The sequence below is a fragment of the Carcharodon carcharias genome, chromosome 13 (assembly GCF_017639515.1).
Source record: "Carcharodon carcharias isolate sCarCar2 chromosome 13, sCarCar2.pri, whole genome shotgun sequence".
Classification (NCBI taxonomy): domain Eukaryota; kingdom Metazoa; phylum Chordata; class Chondrichthyes; order Lamniformes; family Lamnidae; genus Carcharodon; species Carcharodon carcharias.
In genome coordinates this window covers 50,232,122-50,251,695 of record NC_054479.1, presented here as the reverse complement: position 1 = coordinate 50,251,695, position 19,574 = coordinate 50,232,122, and the positions used below count along the sequence as shown (strand labels likewise).

The 19,574-nt window shown below is 39.7% G+C and overlaps 1 protein-coding gene and 1 non-coding gene across 6 annotated transcripts in view; one reads left to right on the top strand and one right to left on the bottom strand.

Moving 5' to 3' along the window:
- Window positions 1–19,574, bottom strand: part of sppl3 (signal peptide peptidase 3) — a 202,544-nt gene that overhangs the window by 29,032 nt on the left and 153,938 nt on the right. The window lies entirely within an intron of this gene.
- Window positions 19,456–19,562, top strand: LOC121286566. The gene has a single exon (XR_005944991.1). It is a non-coding gene; the product is annotated as a U6 spliceosomal RNA (small nuclear RNA).

Here is a 19,574-nt window from a genome sequence, read left to right as displayed (position 1 = left end):
GCTTTTATGGGCAGGGAAGAATTCAATATGTTAAAATATAGATATGTTGAAAAGGTTGGCAAAGGAAGCTTCATCTCTGTAATAACATTTCCTAAGCTCAATTGACCAGATGATATTCAACAGGAATTTGCATCAGGTTCTCAATAAAACATTAGAAGGCAAAACATTTACTTTAACACAAAGCCCAGAAATAAAAGCATTAGAATGAAGTTACCAGCACTCGGTAATCCCTTCAAAAAAAAAATCAAATAATTTATTTATCAGTACAGCATGTTCCATTTTTTAAAAACTTAGCAGTTCAACAACATTATAGTCTTATTAGAACCAGTTCAGAAGTGTGTGAAGTGCAGTCATGTCAGGTTTGAAGCTTCCTCCTCAATGACCAGATTCAACATTCATGTGTTACATGCTATACAGACTGACCCAGCTCACAATAATTTTGAGTATCTATTTGTGGCTAAGACCTGCACACTATACTTTCTCTTTCAAACAAAATCAACTCTATTTTGGTTTGTATGGTCCTAGTTTAAGGCTACTTGCAAATACCAGCTACAGACATCACCATGACATAAGAGGCTTTTCAGTTTTCATGTAATGGAACAAATGTATCAAACCAGGCTGGTGCAAGAAACTGAGGAGGAGGCAATCTCTCACCTTTTTGTATTCAACCTATATGGAGTCTCTCTGACCTCAAGATACTTTTTAAAGTCTTCCTAAAATTAGCTTAGAAAGAGCAAACCCTCCCACCTGTCCACTTTAACAATTTACATCACATCTTCTGGGAGTGGTTACACGCATGCAAGGAACACTCTTGCCAGAGTTCAAGCCAGGCAGCATAAATTCTATACTGCCCCCTCTGGTGTCAGTGCTATTTTTTAAGAAAAGATTTTCTTTGAACACCAGTACACCTCAAAAGAATTTGTCCACACTAAGATGATATACATATTCTTGAATGGCCCAAAGATAAAAAATTGGCTATTGTTCAGTATCTGTCAAAATGGCTACTCATTCCACATTGCCCGTCCATGCATCCACCTCTCCACATTGAACTCTCCCAAAATGCTAACACTCAAAGTAATTTTTGCTCTGAATACATATTATAAACTCTTATGTCAAAGAATTGCAATCCATGACAACTGCCAATCTTCAAATTATATGTTAATGCTGTACTGCATATTGTTACATTAATATTAGTTATAATAGGTAGGAATATAATGATAGGGAGAACTGAAGGGAAGAAAATTACAGGGCTAAATGGAGAGGGCTGGGGACTGGGATTAACTAAATTGTTCTTGCAGAGACATAGACTTGACAGGCTGAATGGCTTCCTTTTGTGCTACAACCCTTCTATGATTCTATAATCGTCTGCAAAGAAATTAAATTGTTAACTGTCAGGCTTTAAACCTTATTTCTTTCAAGTTATGCAATAGGTTACCCAAGCACAATAGAGAAGGAGAGTGAATAACAGAACTGCAATTCAAAGGGGTTAGAAGATACTTAAAAATTGCAAGTTATCTGAATCATAAGACAAACAGCCTTTAACTCAGCAACAGATAAAAGGCTCACTCCACACAATACACTTCTATCATCATTCTTGTTTTGATGATAAGTTGAACTGGAAACTTATTAAACCCAGAGACAGATAACAGAGGACAAATGGTGAACAGTTGCTTGGCAGTACAGAACTTGAATACTGCTGAAAGGAGAGAGACATTGCAGAAGCTTTTCATCTTGCACTCATCAGGACAAATGCAAGAATGCCAAATTTCAAACAATCATAATTTATAACCACAGGAGAAAAGGATGCTGATTGATTGGCAAGTTGACTCTGATTGGCTGAGGAATTGCCATGGAGAAAGCAACAGGGAACTTTAGGCTTGTGAAGGTGGATCTTATTTTAATATTTTGGGAATATGGTGTTATTCAGTAAAGAAGATGGTGTGTGTGTTAGTAAAGACAGCTTGCCTGTGGGAACTGAGAGATGAAAGGTAAAGTTGCTAGATGCATACAATTGTAATGAGAGGATCTGGTGAAGTGGATTTACGAGTAAATAGGTTCTGTTTTAAAATTTGCATTAGGTGATAGGCAAGGACTTGACTTTTCAGCTGTTAACTTTCAAAGGGCAGTTCAGAAGTGACATGGGACTTGTACAACTTACAAAGATTTCTTAAGTAAACAAGGGGAGGTTTTTAAATTTTATTTGACCCAAAAGTAGAGGCAACAAGAAAACATGAAAGATTTTTGTATTTGGAAAAGTTGAATTAAAAGAGGTGTTTGAGAACAATAGGATCTAAGATGAAGGGGAACAAATATATTTAAGGAAAGGTGTTTAGCTGAGTTGAGTGGCTGTGTGGGGAGATATTCTGAGACCAGCTCTGTGCTGAGAATAGGTGCGGAATCTGAAACAGCTATCCAATGAGACCAGAAAAGTCTTTGTCCCAGAAAGCAGTTTTGTTTTCTGAACTTTCCTGAATTTCCACAGCAGAGTGGAAAAGAGTGAGAAGTCGTGTGGTATACCTCTTACTAAAGTGACAGCAGTTTTTGTCGTGGGTGATACTACTGGATTTTTATGGTTAAAAATCCACGAGGGAGCTGTTGCCAAGTAGTTTACTAGCGTGTTCTGACCAAGTGGATTTCTTTTGGAGGATGTTTTGTGAGGCTATTTAGCTATGAAACTTTAATCTTGTGCAAGTTTTTTTTTTGCTAATAAATCTTTTAATTTTAGGATCCTAAAACTGTTACTGGACTTTTTTGCTTCTGGGATCAGCAGTTCTATCCCTCGTTTTCAAAATACAAAAAAAAATTATGATCAGAAAGGCAAGTTACCCTCTGGGATTTGACTTACTCAGCAAATAACATCAGCTGCGGTTGTAACAGGCTTCCCAAGCTCCTGAGTAATTCAAAAAAAGTGCAAGGCTTAAAAATATTCCTTTTGTTTGCAGAGAATGATTCCCTGCTTATGAGCGTATGTTGCTTCTAGCAGGCATAAATGAGCTTTTTCCCCGATGAGTGCAAGACGAAAAGCTTCAGCAACACGTCTCTCTTTTCAACAGTATACAAATGGTAAAGGACAATAAAGATACTCCTACTGATTGTGATAAAAGTCTTGAAGACACAGAGCAAAAATCAGATGAATCTTATTTTAGGGGATTTCATATTAAATACATTGCGCAAAATAATATGTGAATATTCTGATACCAACAACCTGACTAATAGCAACAACTCTCACACATCAAAATTAAAATCAAACATTGACTCAAATATTAAACTTAGTATTCCTCAACAATTCTGACAAATACACTGCACAGGTAAAGAGTAAGGGAAATGTGAAACTATTCATCTTCAATTTGTTGAAATAAGTCTCTAACTTTAGTCCAAAGCTAAATTAGTTCATTTCTAATATTTTTGCTACATGTTGGTTGAGGTTTTGATCTTTCAGTTCCACAAACAATATGCAAATTGTACTCGCTTCCCTTCCTCACAAATAACTAATTTAGTCATTCACATTAAACAAGATAACATGCAATCCATTTTAAAATAAAAATAGATTTTGTGTTTGCTAATCAGCTCCCATACTGAAGATAATCAAACCATTTTGGATTTCTTTTAAAAATGTTTCTCTCTCAAAACAATGAAAACCAATAATTTGACTTCCGGCTCTTGACCTTTAGGCTTCCTGTTGTCTCCCACTTGTGCTGTTACTAAATTCAGTTGCGATTCTAATAAACAATGCTTCCAAAGCCACTGATAAATTCACATGTAGCAACAATGAAATACTACATGTTGAAACTGAAATTAAAATTCCAATTATAAGGTCACCAGGGAAGCATGTGATCTTTCAGGAGTTGTACTGGAATCCATGAGTAACTGTAATGCTTGATTCTGCTAGGCGTAAGAAAGAGTTTATCCTTTTATGTTGCAGCTATATATCAAAAAGATAATTAAATTCCTCACAAATCTTTGATAAATGAAAAAACATCACGGGAACAACAGAACACACAATTAATCTCACCCATGAGTAAGAAAGTAGGTGTTGGTATTTAACACCCACTCCCTCCACCACTCATGCACAGTGATAGCAGTGTGTACCATCTACTAGATGCACTGCAGCGACTCATCAAGGTTCCTTCAACAGCACCTTCCAAACGTGCAACCTGTACCACTTAGACGGGCAAGGGCAGATGATGTGTAGGAACTCCACCACCTGCATGTTCCCCTCTCAAAGTCATGCACCATCTTGACTTGGAATTATATCGCCGTTTACATATATCGCTGTTGCTGGGTTAAAATCCTGAAACTCCCTCCCTAACAGCACTGTGGGGGTACTGACAGCACATGGACTACAGCGGTTCAAGAAGGTAGCTCGCCACCACCTTCTCAAGGGCAATTTGAGATGGGCAGTAAATGCTGGCCTAGCCAACGATGCCTTTATCCCGTGAAAGATTAGAAAAAAAGATTGGACGGTCTCAATCTTCATGGCAAGTCTATGAGCTCCTTGCACTTGTTGGAGGTGAGGGTGAAAGAGATGAGGCAGGTGTTTAGAAAGATGGTTTTCAGTAGAAAAAAGGCTGCATTTCAGTGTGGTTCTACAATAGACAGCAATTTTATCAGACAAAAGCAGGACCCAATGGTGCTCTATATGGTCCAGCCAGATCTGGCAGTGAAGGGCTAAACCAGCTGTCTGCAACATCTGTTCAAGCCCATGTCCTTTGGGCTTAAGAGAGGATTGCTCTGAGGAAATAGAGTGAGTGTGTGTAATGATTTTAATGGGGACTGTGGAAGTAAGTGTGTGGTGGAGCAGACCAGCAGCTACAGAAATGTTGTGGTGAACAGAAGGCCAAAAACTATACAGTAAGATTTTGAAAGCACAGCTGGAATTGAATTGGGGGAAGAATTTTTTCCAGTGGCAGATACAGAAGGAAGTCAAGCTGGTGGGGAAAGTCAGATATGGATGGAGAACGTTACAAGGAAGTGATCAGCAATGGCTTTGCCTGTGATTGATTGCCTCCTTGTTGTGTAGCAGTTTGTAAATTCCAAGCACAGAAATGAAAAAGATTTGAACTTTACCAGTTACATGATTAGAATAAACTGTACAGAAACGGTAGCATCTTGTGCCAGATGCACAAGACCTCAATGCTGAATCTACAATAAGTTTTAATTTGGCAGTGTTTTGTAGAATTAAACATACCCGTGCACGAAACCCTCCGACACGGTCTACAGCTTATTTTTAATGGGCTATAAGGGGCCTCAATTTATTAAGGGGTAAGACCACTAACATGATATAATGCAACTTTGCAGAAGCTATACCACGCACCTGGGAAGGCTCTGCACTTGAGCAGAGGGAAAAGAACTGATTAAAATATATCAGGAAGCTAAGAATTTTAATGAGCTTGCAGTCTTCTATTTCTGAGCAGATGGATCTTTCACACAACCTTCAGTTGGTGGATCGGGGGTTATGAAAGTAGAGCGCAATGGTTAAGAAGGATCTTTTTCTCACCTTTCGCTTCTAATATATTAATCTGTGTAAAGTGTTAATAGCGGTAATTCAGGGAATCAGCTGGTTTCAAATAATTTTAACTTCACTGAAGTAACAATGCACAACAAAACTTCCATTAAAACATTTTTTCTTTGTTAAGTGATTTCACAGGATGCACAGAGCGATCCACCATGCAAAGTTGACTCTAGTGATTGCTTGTAGCACCAAGAGATTTGTTGAATTGTACTGGGAGTGCTAACGAATTGGTCAGAATTTCCCCACCCTAATGTATATATCAACATCCCTGGTTCAACCGTGCACTTCAACTTTTTCATGCAATACAGTGACTCCTGTCGCTTTAAGGGATACTGGAAGCATTGGCCACTGCTGGGACTGCATCTGGCTCCTAGAATGCCATCCACCCAGCAAGGTCAATGGGCTTGGGGGTGGTCACCAAAGCCATCGTGAGTGGCTGGGACAGCTGCCTTCTTGACAGGAAGCCACCCTCATCGTTCCCTTCCGCTGGCAGAATGCCACGGTGACATTAACACTACACCCATCACCCTCGCTCCCGATTTTCCACTCCCTCCACATCCTATCCCACTCCCATAGGCGCCATAAAATATTCAGCCCAATATTTTAAATCCTTATACTGTCTGAAGGAAAGCTTGCTTGGCAGGAGAAAAGGTGTTTTAGGTTTTGCCGGAGACATTCTACTTTTTCAATGCTACCAGATGTTTGAAAGGAGTATCGTTTCATAAATGGAATCCTCGATATCTGCACATTTTGGCAAAGCCAGACAAAGAAAGGTACTGTCCCAGCCAAAAGGCAGGAAGGAAAATATATAAATATATCCACGTCAGCCTTATTTTAAAAAATGGACCAAGGTTTTACCCTGACTAGCCAAGACTCATATCAGAGGAATTTCTAACCTTCAGAATCCAGCAGGGACTTCATTACCTTTTAAGAGGCGCAAGTGCTCCTTTGGCTGCAGAAAATCAAATTCCATAGAAATACACCAACATCCCTTTACATTTCTAAGGCAGAGCTGGCCAACAGAGACAGCATGTCTGCAAGGACAAAAGGGACCCTGATTCCTCTATTAAACACCTCAAGATTCCAGGCCTGAGAAAACACACCCTTTGTCCAACACCCAGGAAAAGTAGTGGGAGGTGTGTCACATGACCTCCCCCAAGCTGCTGGATCCTGTAATATTGTCATGTGGAACTGAACTCAGGCAGTTTACCATTTTATTATCTAACAGGTAGCAGCTGGGACCTACTGGAAACATTGGAGCTTCTGTATCTGTGCTTTCAAGACTAATTAATCTCTACTTGCCTTCTCCCAAAATGGAAATCCTCGCTTCTGGAAGCATGTATCACCTTGCAACAGTTTCAGCCAGCTATCCCCTGAAGGAATACACCACTGGACTTTTGATTCTGGACTCTGGATTCATGTGAAACCATAACTCTTATTTTTATTGTGGTCTGCCCTGTACCCATTTCTTTCCTTTATCCCTCTTTCATTGAATGAGTGCAAACAGGGCGGACATTGCAAAACCTCTTCCTGTGTTTTGTGTGTGTGTAAAAATAAACCAAACCCTATTTATTTTACCTTACCTTGTGTTTGCTGTGGAGTTATTAATACAGGATTGGATCACTCCAAACTGAATGACTGTGGAAACTACTCCAACACTTACAAAGGGGGAAATCAGAAATAAAAAAAACACCTTTCTGTTTACAGACAGGTAGTGAGCAGAGAAATCAGGGCTGTGTGAATAAATCCCCCTCCTGTCTATGACAGTATCCTAAAAAAAGACAGATGGTGATTGGATCCAAATGTTCAAGATTTCTGCCCTTAGCAAAATGGATAACAAAACTTGGAATAAGGCCTCAGAATATCTCTCACTGTGAGCACAAAATTTATTCTGGGGCAAATATATTCCATTGAGAAACAAAAACTTAACTGTGACTCACTCAGGAAATTAAAGATATAATTCGATTGGAGAAGAGGTTTATAATCTTGCAAAAAATAGTAGCAAGTCTGAGGATTGAGAATGTTTTAGAAACCAACAAAGGGCCATCAAAAACTTGATAAAAAGAGAAAAACCAGCCAGAAACGTAAAAACAGATTGTAAGCGCTAAAAGGAAAAAAAGAGTAGCTAAAGTAAACATTGGTCCCTTAGAAGCAGAGGCAAGAGAAATCATGGGGAATAAGGAAATGGCAGAGGCACTGAACAAATATTTTCTGTCTGTCTTCACAGTAGAAGACACAAATTGCATACCAGAAATAAATAGTAACCTAGAGGCTAGGTTAGAGTGAAGAAATTAAGGAAATTAATATCAGCAGAGAAAAAGCATTGGAGAAATTTAAGGGGCTAAAATATGACAAATCCCCAGGACCTGTTGGCCTAAACCCTAGGGTCCTAAGAGAGATATAGCTGCTAAGGTATTGGATGCACGAGCTATAATCCTCCAAAATTCCTTAGATTTGGGCACAGTCACATTAGATTTCAAGTTGGCAAATGTTGTGCTGCTTTTCAAGAAAGGAGGGTGAGAGAAAACAGTGAACCAACAGGCCAGTTAGCCAAACATCAGTCGTTAGGAAAATGCCGGAATCTGTTAAGGAAGTCTTAATAATGCACTTAGAAAAGCATTGTTTAATTAGAACAAGTCAACATGGTTTTACAAAAATGAAATCCTGTTTGACAATTTTGTTATTACAGCCATGATTGTAATGAATGGCTCGACAGGCCATGTGCTTTTCTACTCCTGCTCCTAGATCTTGTGCTCTAGTTTTGTTATTCATTCCGGTAAGGGCGTAGAAATTCTTGAACATTTTGATCCAGGGGAAACTAACCAGTTTTTCATATTATAAGTTTGTCAAATTCAAATATTCCCAAGTCAATTAGATGGACCAATATTATGCTTGCATTTCCTACACCAGTTGGCATTGCCTGATTAAAATGCAAAGTGACATCTTTGTGCTTTGCACTCATGCCCCCTAGCAACTGGTACTAGTAACAAGTCATATCCTTCAAAGTGGTCTAACTACTGCATGGCACTAAAGATGTAATAGAACTGAGCAATTAGAGCATAATAAAGTCTTTAGTCAATGCTTCTGTGGTATGAGCTTTTCAGAAGATCTGCTGTATTTGTTGGTACATTAATAGTTGAAGCTTATAGAAATGAAGATGAAAAAAGAAGCAACTCATCCAACCAGGGATAAAAACAGAAAATGCTGGAAAAACTCAGCAGGTCCGACAGCATCTGTGGAGAGAGAAGCAGAGTTAATGTTTCAAGTCTGTACGACTCTTCTTCAGACTTTAAATCTCATATCTGATACGAACTTGAATCGTTAACACGGTTTCTCGCTCCACAAATACTGTCAACCTGCAGAGTTTTTCCAGCATTTTCTGTTCTTATTTCAAATGTCTAGCATCCACAGTATTTTGCTTTTATCATCCAATCAGGAGATGGGAGGCAGTGTGTGAACTCAGTTTCTTCCCAATTGCTGCAGTACATTTGCGTTCATTTTGTTTTAATTTCAACTGGCAAATAACATTAATGATCAGTAACTTTCTGTTGGAATTAGCAAGGATGGAAAGCTGCACAAGGTAACATTTACACTGATTTCTAAACTTACTTACACTACAAAAATGCATGGCAGATTTAATTGATAGCTTTGTAAACTTTAAGTGCTGCTCCTCTAATGGTTCAACAGCTTGGTATGATATTAAGACACGGGGTTAGATTTTTGACCTCAGTATCGGAGGCAGGGGAAGCTAAAAATAGTCCTGCTGGTCAGTATGCCAGTTTCCTGGCTCCATCCCATCTCTGGACCATATTTGCGGAGGAGGAATCGGTGGGTGGCAGGGCTACTCGGCCACAAGACAGCCAGCCAACATGGCTTGTTAGGGGCCCCCAGAGGTTAATTAAAGGAGACCAGCTAGGATTTTTCAGCCAGTCTCCAGGTTCTCACAGGCAAGAGGGGGCAGTTCAGATGATTGGAGGCAGCCTCCGAGCCGAAGACCAGGGGGCCAGCACTCCTGGCAGCCACAGCATATCCTGTAGAGGGGCTCTTCCCCCGCCAGCTCCTAATAGCCATAGTGGCAGCCTGGCTGCAAGATCCACTTTTAAGTTTATAATGTAAAAACATTTGGAGAGAAGGTGCATCCACCTTGATGCACCCTCTTTCTTGTTTACTTTCCATTACAGGTTGCTGAACCTTTCAAGTTCGAAGTCCTCTGATTAGCCCTCCAGCCTGGAGAGCCCGCCCAACATCCCTAATTTGACAGCAAACCTGTCTCCATGCCAATTAAGGGGTCGCTGTGAAAATCATGATGAGTGACTGTTTGACCCCAGGGACGGGTTCAGCCCTTGAGAACAGTGCGACCTCAGTTTCCTACCACTACAGAGTTAATTCAGCTGAAATAGTGAGAGGCTCTTCATTTAGTTTCTGACTTGTGCTGAATAAGCTTGAAATCAGCATGATGTGATAGGAGCACAACTTGCTTCAATTTCTACCCCTATTTTTGAATATAACCATAATCTTTGATTTGAAAAATTCTAGGAGAACTTGGGGAAATAATGGTCTGGATTTTGCAGTCAGCAGTGAAACAAGATGTTTACTGCTAACCTTGAAGAAAGCTGCCAAAAGATCTAGCTCTCTCTCTATAACTTGGATTTCCTCCTTCCTGACATCAGTTTGAATCTGGCACCAAGTCAAGGGAATTTCCAAGTGTCCAGCATTAGTGATGTCATCAATCAGGGTAGACAGCCAATCAGATTGAAGGGTTCTCACAGACAACAAACCTGGAAGTAAAATCTACTGAATTCCTTCACTTAATATTATGTTTCAATGTGAGGAAAACAAATGATTGATGACACATACATGGGATTAAGGTAGAAGGTAAAATATTAAACCTAGTTTTTTTTAAATGTGTGAAATTTATCAGTTTTAAATAAACTTAACATTCAACAAATATAAAACTACTTTTTCAGGGCCAGTGAAGCCTTTTAGCAATAATTATGAGCTTTGTATGCTAGTAAAAACCTAGTTACAGCTAGTCACTTGGAAAAACAGAACTTAGGTATTGCTGAAAAAAGACACGCTGTCAAATTTTATTGTGAGATTCCAGATGATGTCAACAGACTGGCTATGACAGGCCTCACTGTCAAGCCTGTTGTTGTGCTCTCCTGGCTTTTACAGAAGCACACTTTTCATTAATTTACACTCGGTGGCAAACTGGAACATAAACTGATGTATTTGTGTAATTAGTCCAGGAGAGTTGAAGTTGATTGTATTGCTATGCTGAGTGAGGTCGGCTGAGCACCTAGCTGCTGTGGTTCAGTAACACACCTGGAAGGTTCGAAAGACCTACAGAAATTTTACTGAAATTCTCCGTATTAAAAATTTGATACCAACAACTTTCCAGCATCCTCTTGCTTTTTCTTAAGAAAAAAATCAGCACAGAAAGGTCATATGTTCCACTTTACCGAGTGCATTCTTTGAAATGATTGAAACGATAATATTTCCCTGGTGTATTCACCATGGCAATGCCTTGACCAGAGTCAACTTGTCAACCGATCAGCACCCTTTTCTCAAGCAGTATAAATTTTTGCTCCCTTTGAAATTTGGCATTCTTGCATCTGTCCTGATGAGTGAAGATGAAAAGCTTCAACAGCATGTCTCTTCTTTCATAAAAAACCCAGTTACACCTCATTCCACAAGGTATAACATTTTCAAGGGTTTATACATCAAAAGTGTAGAAGTATAAGAGTGGGTGTCCTGGTCAATTCAATGATTTTGAATTGACTATATTCTTGGGGGTCCTTGACACCCTTTCCAGAGGCAAAGAATCACTGATAGCAACTTCTAGAGTCTGCACATTCACAGTTAAATGTGGAAATCCAGGAGTTGCTGTCAGATTAATGACGGCGAATGCCGAGAGTTTCTGCCCCAAATTTTCTTTTTAAATAGAAAACAGGAATGCTAGGCTCCAGCAATAAAAAGAATTAAAGAAAATCCAACAAAAATATATATTGAGAAGTCACAATTGAGATCTATAAGACTTTTTAAAAATGCAATTAACTTAATTGTAAATTATGTTTTTTTGCACAGAAATTGATAGGGTTCACATGGCTTTTTGTTCTCTTATTTCTCCACACTTGAGGCAATTTGCTGAGGCGTTTCAATAAATGTAATTAATTTTTAATTTTTGTTTGAAAGACCTACAGAAATTTTACTGAAATTCTCTGTATTAAAAATCTGATGCCAACAACTTGCCAGCATCCTCTTGCTTTTTCTTAAGAAAAAAAATCAACATAGAAAGGTCACATACTCCACTTTACCGATCGCATTCTTTGAAACGATTCAAGATTTTGTAAGATGCAGGCTTGTGATCTAATAGGAAGTCATTTTTTGGTGTTCAGACCAAAATCTGAAGCTCAAATGCAAAATAAGTTAAATTAAAATCAAGTCAAACTCCTCAATTTTTCTAAATGTGGAAAATATTAGCATACCGGGTGGTAGATTACATGAACAGCAACTAATGCTAATTGAGGGGGGAAAAGATACTTTGGGTAGTATTTTGAGAAGAGGGAACAGTATATTAAGATTCTTCAAGTGGCAACTGATTTACTGACTCTACCCCTAGTGTATGCAAGTCTAAATTGAAAATGCTTTGGCTCTCCGCTCCTCCTCCAGCCCCCAGCAAACACTGAGTTTCAGCAAGCAGATCCTTCCAGGTGTGCTATTGGAACCACAACAGCCAGGTGCTCAGCTGACCTCACTCAGCATAGCAATACAATCAGCTTCAACTCTCCTGGACTAATTACACAAATACACCAGTTTATGTTCCAGTTTGCTACTAAGTATAAAAATGTACTTCTGTAAAAGCTGGGAGAGCACAACAACAGGCTTGACAGTGGGGCCTGTCATAGTCAGTCTGTGGACACCATCTGGAATCTCACAAAAATGAGCATCTGGGCAAGATACCATAAAATGTTGTCTATTTCCCTTGGTACAGGTGGAAATGCCCTAAGTGTTAAAAATGTGGCAGCAGAAAACTGTGATGCTTACAATGCTACCCTGGGCACCTGATTTAGATCACATTAGTCTGTATCCTTTTATAAAAAAATGTATGTTGTTGTGCTCAAGGCATCATCCCACATTCCAGAGAATTTCAAAAAAAGGTGATTTTCCTGAGATGGGTAGGCGAATATTACCAATTTTAAAAGCAGTCTACACCCAATTCCCAGGTGTTTCAAGGCAAGGATAGCAAGCAGTCTGTCACATCACATTAATCAATTTGAATGTGGCAGTTGAATTTCAAAATAGCAACCGTTTCCATTTTGGTTTGTCCAAGTGAAATCTCTGTAATGTCAAAATGTTTCCTTCTGTACCAAGGAAATTGGTAAAACTGAACGTATCGCAGCCCACCCCATCCTGAAAAAACAATGCTGAATCCAAACAAATTTGTACCCACTGATATTTAGGAACTACCAAAACCCACCTTTTTGAAATATAATATTCATGTACATCATTGCAGATTATTTTATTAGTTAAATACTTGTCTTTCTTTGAAAAGTTTATAAGGAACAAGAATACTTTCCAATACAATTCCAGCTCAACAGCCGATTAGGTTTTTTTAAAAAAAATCTACTACATTACTACATAACTGCATTTGTCACATTTAATCAGGTAGGCTGCAGGCTTTTCTTCTGGACCTGAAGGTAAAGTTAATTTCTTTTTAAATAATGAAGTCTTTCAACAATAACAGGGCTTTAAAAACCTAAACAAAACCTTTCAAACAGTGACTGCCTTCCAAAACCACAAAGTACTGCATCTTTTTTTTGATATATAAGATATCTTTTCTTCTTTGGGCAACAATACATGAATTACACTGCAAGCTACCAATGGAAGGATATATTCTACCATAAACTGGTGCAATGATAATTTTCTGAACGTTGAGCCTTATTTTTATTCAAATGGGCAAATGAATCAGCTAAAAACAATACAAGATTCATACAGGTACTCAACTAGCCTGCTAGAACACTTGCATCAGCAAAAGGCAGCCGGCAATATTATATGCAAGATTATGAATTAACCTATTGCATTAACATCCATTTTGAAATAAAAATTATAATCTATTAGTCCCAGGGCATAAAATGAACTGTTCTGTTCCTAACATTAGTGGTCATCTTCGAAAAGAAATGATGACATGGTAATTATAAAATTTATCACTGATATAATAATAGGTACAGCTCTGTAAATTTAAGATATCAAATCAGTTTCAGGGTTCAAATGAATCAAGTCTTGGGATGGCTTGTGTGCTAAAGCATTACATAAATGCAAGTTGTCATTCTTGCTCATTTAAGGCAGGTCACCCCAAAGCAACAATTATCTAGGACACGAGTTAAAAGCTGTAGAATTAAAATTAAAGGCTAATAGTAGTAAACAATGAGATGGATAGTAACAAAGTTCAACAAATAGACTGGTGAAACTGACAGACAAGTGCAGTTGAAATTTAACAGAGAAGTGTGAATGAAGTAGTACACTATGTTAGAAAGACTGAGGAGAACATAGTTTTAAAGGGGGTGCAGGAATAGGCAATAGACATGGAGCTGTATGTACACAGATCTTTGAAGGTGACAAGGCAATTTGAAAAGACTGTTAAAAAGACTTATGGAATCTATAGTTCTACTAATAGGGGCACTGAGCTCTGAAAGCAAAAGCAAGGAAGTTATGCTAACCCTTTTATAAATCACTGCCTAAACCTCAGCTGGATGGAGTAGTGTGTCCAATTTTGGGAACCACACTTTAGGAAGGATGTCACAGCTTTGGAAAGGGTGCAGAAAAGATTGGCCTAGAATGGTACCAGGGATGAGGGACTTCAGTTAAATGGAGAAGCTGGGGTGGTTCTTCCTGGAACAGAGAAGGTTAAGAGAAGATTTGACAACAAGGTTATAATCATGAATGGTTTTGAAAGAATTAATAGGAGAAACTGTTTCCAGTGCCAGTACAATCAGTAACCGGGGAGGGAGATTTAGGATGATTGGCAAAAGAAGCAGAGGTGACATGATGAAACTTTTAAACAACTTCAGTTTTGATCCAAAACGCATTGCCTGCAAGATGAGGGAAGCAGATTCAATAGTAACATTCAAAAGAGAATTGGATATATACTTGAGGGCGGAAAAAAAAATTACAAGGCTATGAGGTAGGAGCACAGAAGAGAGATTAATTGGACAGCAATACCAAACAGCCGATACAGGCACAATAGGCTTCCTTCTGTCTTCTATCACTAAATCATTCTGTTATTAAAGTTTAAAAATAGAAATAAAAATTTCTTACCAAATACACTACTACCTCGACTACAGCTCCTCACACCCCGCTTCCTGTAAGGACTCCATCCCATTCTCTCAGTTTCTTCGCCTCCGTCGCATCTGTTCCGATGATGCTACCTTCAAAAACAATTCCTCTGACATGTCCTCCTTCTTCCTTAACCAAGGTTTTCCACCCACGGTGGTTGACAGGGCCCTCAACCGTGTCCGGCCCATCTCCCGCGCATCCGCCCTCATGCCTTCTCCTCCCTCCCAGAAACATGATTGTCCTCACTTATCACCCCACCAGCCTCCGCATTCAAAGGATCATTCTCCACCATTTCCGCCAACTCCAGCATGATGCCACCACCAAACACATCTTCCCTTCACCCCCCCTATCGGCATTCCGTAGGGATCGCTCCCTCTGGGACACCCTGGTCCACTCCTCCATCACCCCCTACTCCTCAACCCCCTCCTATGGCACCACCCCATGCCCACGCAAAAGATACAACACCTGCCCCTTCACTTCCTCTCTCCTCACCGTCCAAGGGCCCAAACACTCCTTTCAAGTGAAGCAGCATTTCACTTGCATTTCCCCCGACTTAGTCTACTGCATTCGTTGCTCCCAATGTGGTCTCCTCTACATTGGAGAGACCAAACATAAACTGGGCGACCGCTTTGCAGAACACCTGCGATCTGTCCGCAAGAATGACCCAAACCTCCCTGTCGCTTGCCATTTTAACACTCCACCCTGCTCTCTTGCCCACATGTCTGTCCTTGGCTTGCTGCATTGTTCCAGTGAAGCCCAACGCAAACTGGAGGAACAACACCTCATCTTCCGACTAGGCACTTTACAGCCTTCCGGACTGAATATTGAATTCAACAACTTTAGGTCTTGAGCTCCCTCCTCCATCCCCACCCCCTTTCTGTTTCCCCCTTCCTTTTGTTTTTTTCCAATAAATTATATAGATTTTTCTTTTCCCACCTATTTCATTTTAAAATATTTTAAAATCTTTTATGCTCTCCCCACCCCCACTAGAGCTATACCTTGAGTGCCCTACCATCCATTCTTAATTAGCACATTCGTTTAGATAATATCACCAATTTAACACCTATGTGTTCTTTTGTTCTGTTGTTTGTGATATCTTTTGATGATCTGCTTCGTAAACTGGGCGACCGCTTTGCAGAACACCTGCAGTCTGTCCGCAAGAATGACCCAAACCTCCCTGTCGCTTGCCATTTTAACACTCCACCCTGCTCTCTTGCCCACATGTCTGTCCTTGGCTTGCTGCATTGTTCCAGTGAAGCCCAACGCAAACTGGAGGAACAACACCTCATCTTCCGACTAGGCACTTTACAACCTTCCGGACTGAATATTGAATTCAACAACTTTAGGTCGTGAGCTCCCTCCCCCGTCCCCACCCCCTTTCTGTTTCCCCCTTCCTTTTTTTCCCAATAAATTATAAAGATTTTCCTTTTCCCACCTATTTCCATTATTTTTTTTTAAAAAAATTAAATTTAAAAAAAAAATTTTGTTAAAAATCTTTTATGCTCTCCCCACCCCCACTAGAGCTATACCTTGAGTGCCCTACCATCCATTCTTAATTAGCACATTCGTTTAGATAATATCACCAACTTTAACTTTAACACCTATGTGTTCTTTTGTAATATTGTTGTTGACATCTTTTGATGACCTGCTTCTATCACTGCTTATATAAAAACAAAAAAACTGCGGATGCTGGAAATCCAAAACAAAAACAGAATTACCTGGAAAAACTCAGCAGGTCTGGCAGCATCGGCGGAGAAGAAAAGAGTTGACGTTTCGAGTCCTCATGACCCTTCGACAGAACAGATCTGTCGAATTAGTTCTGTCGAAGGGTCATGAGGACTCGAAACGTCAACTCTTTTCTTCTATCACTGCTTGTTTGTCTCTACAACCACACCCCCACTCCTTCTCTCTCTCTCTCTCTCCGCCCCCCACACACACACCTTAAACCAGCTTATATTTCAACTCTTTCTTGGACTCGAACTCAAGTTCTGTTGAAGGGTCATGAGGACTCGAAACGTCAACTCTTTTCTTCTCCGCCAATGCTGCCAGACCTGCTGAGTTTTTCCAAGTAATTCTGTTTTTGTTTTGAATTTCCAACATCCGCAGTTTTTTTGTTTTTAACACTGATTTAATATGATTGTCTTTCTATCTGTATAAATTCCTGCTACTTACTGACCTAAATGAAAGTTTAATTAAGCATTATCTGTTTAGTGTTACAATAATCACAATAGTAAAGGGAAATTTGTATTGTGATTCTATTTCTTCCATTTCCTATTCTGTATGCTGTGGCTTAGTGTTGCCTGAGCCGGAAAATTGAGTGTTCAAGACCCATTGCAGAGACTTTATAAGAACAAAATCTAATACTGAAGGAAATTTGCATTTTCAGAGGTGCTATCTTTGAGATGTGAGGTTAAACTGAGACTCCATCAACCCTCTTAGTAAGGTGTAAAAGTTCTGCAGCAGTATTTGAAGAGCGGGAAAATTCTCTCTATCCTGACCAACATTTATCCCTCAATGGCACCATCAAAAACAGATTAGTTGACATAATCCCATTGTTGCCTGTGGAAACTTGCTGTAAACATACTGGTGACTACATCTGGCTACAAGACAACTGTGAATAAACTTCAAAAGTACTTAATTGGCTGTAAAGTACTTTGGAACAACCAGAGGACCCGAGAGGCAAACGTGCATGTACTTTACATTAATTTGAAACTTTATAGTTATTTGCATAGTAAGATGACTGGCAGTGCTGTCAATAGTTGTGTTAGTACAATCTACTAGCTTTCATTACTGCATCAAGATTTAACACATGCCATTCAAGAAAGTTAATAAAAGGCACTGACATAGAAAGTAAAAAATGTGCATGGTGGTTTTTTAATTCAAAATTGTAGTAGTCAGGCAGCAAATTATGCAGGTTATAATGAATATTCCATACTTTACCTCTGCCCCCAACACACCCACTAATAATCTAATTGAGAAGATGGCAGAAAATGATTGGCATTTTCATAAAATAAGCAGGTTAATGTACATTTTCTATATTGCTGCACTGCTTCAAATACCAAATGTGCCACAGAATGCAGCCACTGCACAGAAGTAGTCCGCTACTTTCACCTCACAGTACATGAAAATAGTGTGTTCTGACGTGTCAAGCTCTGGCTCAGTTGGGAGTGCTCTCGCCTCAGTCAGCAGGTTGAGAGTTCAAATCCCAACTCCAGAGATTTAAGCATAAACCTAGGCTGACATGGAGGGGCAGCTGTACTATCAGAGGTGCTGTCTTTCAGATGAGACATTAAATCAAAGTCCTATTTGCTCTCTTGGGTGGATGTAAATAATCCAAAACAAAAACAGAATTACCTGGAAAAACTCAGCACGTCTGGCAGCATCGGCGGAGAAGAAAAGAGTTGAAGTTTCAACTCCTCATGACCCTTCGACAGAACTTGAGTGGATCCAAGAAAGGGGTGCAATATAAGCTGGTTTAAGGTGTGTGTGTGTGTGTGTGTGTGTGTGTGTGTGTGGGGGTGGGGGGGGGGAAGAAGTGGAGGGGGTTGGTGTGGTTGTAGGGACAAACAAGCAGTGATAGAAGCAGATCATCAAAAGATGTCACAGACAACAGAACAAAAGAACACATAGGTGTTAAAGTTGGTGATATTATCTAAACAAATCCAAGGCAGTGCTGTTTTGAAGGTGTCGTCCATGGTGTCCTAATTAATATTTATCTCTCAACCCACATCATTAAAACAATTATCTGGTCATTATCTCATTGCTGTTTTGGACCCTGATATTGCTTTTCCTACATTACAACAATAACCACATTTCACTACCCAGCTGGCTGTAAAGCACTTGGCATATCCTTAAGTACTATATAAATGCAAGGTTTTCTAATGACTCAGTAGGTAAACAGAGTGCTGAGTTAATGTAGCTAGGCAGATGTTCTACAGGCTGTTCCCAGGGACACACCGAGACAAACATCAACTGCAGCTGGAGGATCATCACCTCGGTGAAAGATGCTCTTTAGTCTGCCCAAAACTTGTTGGTCTTCCAGTGCAAAGAGCTGTCCCAGAACGAGTGTTGCAGACTGGCACATTCCAAGGTCCAGGACAACATGCTGAAGGACGCACTAAAGGTTGGGGCAACCGCTGCAAAGCCGCAATAGGGAAAGGTTGCTGTCTAAGACCTTTCTGCCATAGTGCACCAAGGGGCTGGGAAAGGTATAGACCCTCGGGCTGTACAGCTCATACTAAATGTTTGCATTGAATACTAACTATATTATAATTGTATTGAAGCACCTCAGAGTGCAACATGATGTACGTCGATAACTCCAATACCATTGCACCGACTGTAATGACCATATTGAAATGACTGTAAAATTAATTGATTGTATTGAAGCACCTCGTGATCCATGTGCAAAATGAATATGATTGCACTTTTTGTGATGGCAACTTCTAAATGTTTTGTAATGTTCTTTCAGATATTTTATGAATAAAGTATATTTTTCAAAAAAAAAAATGCAGAAGCAAAGGCAGTCTAAATGGTCTAACTGGGCAAAGGCCCTCACCTGTCCACAATTTAACGACCACTGCTGAAAGTCCATGTACGTGGCCACTGGGGTGCTTGTTTCGGCGGCACATATATTAAAATTGGAACGATACAGAGAAGATTAGCATGGCCTCTGCGCAAAGATGACATGCAAATTCGTGAAGTGTTCCATATGGGCTTGGCCTAAATG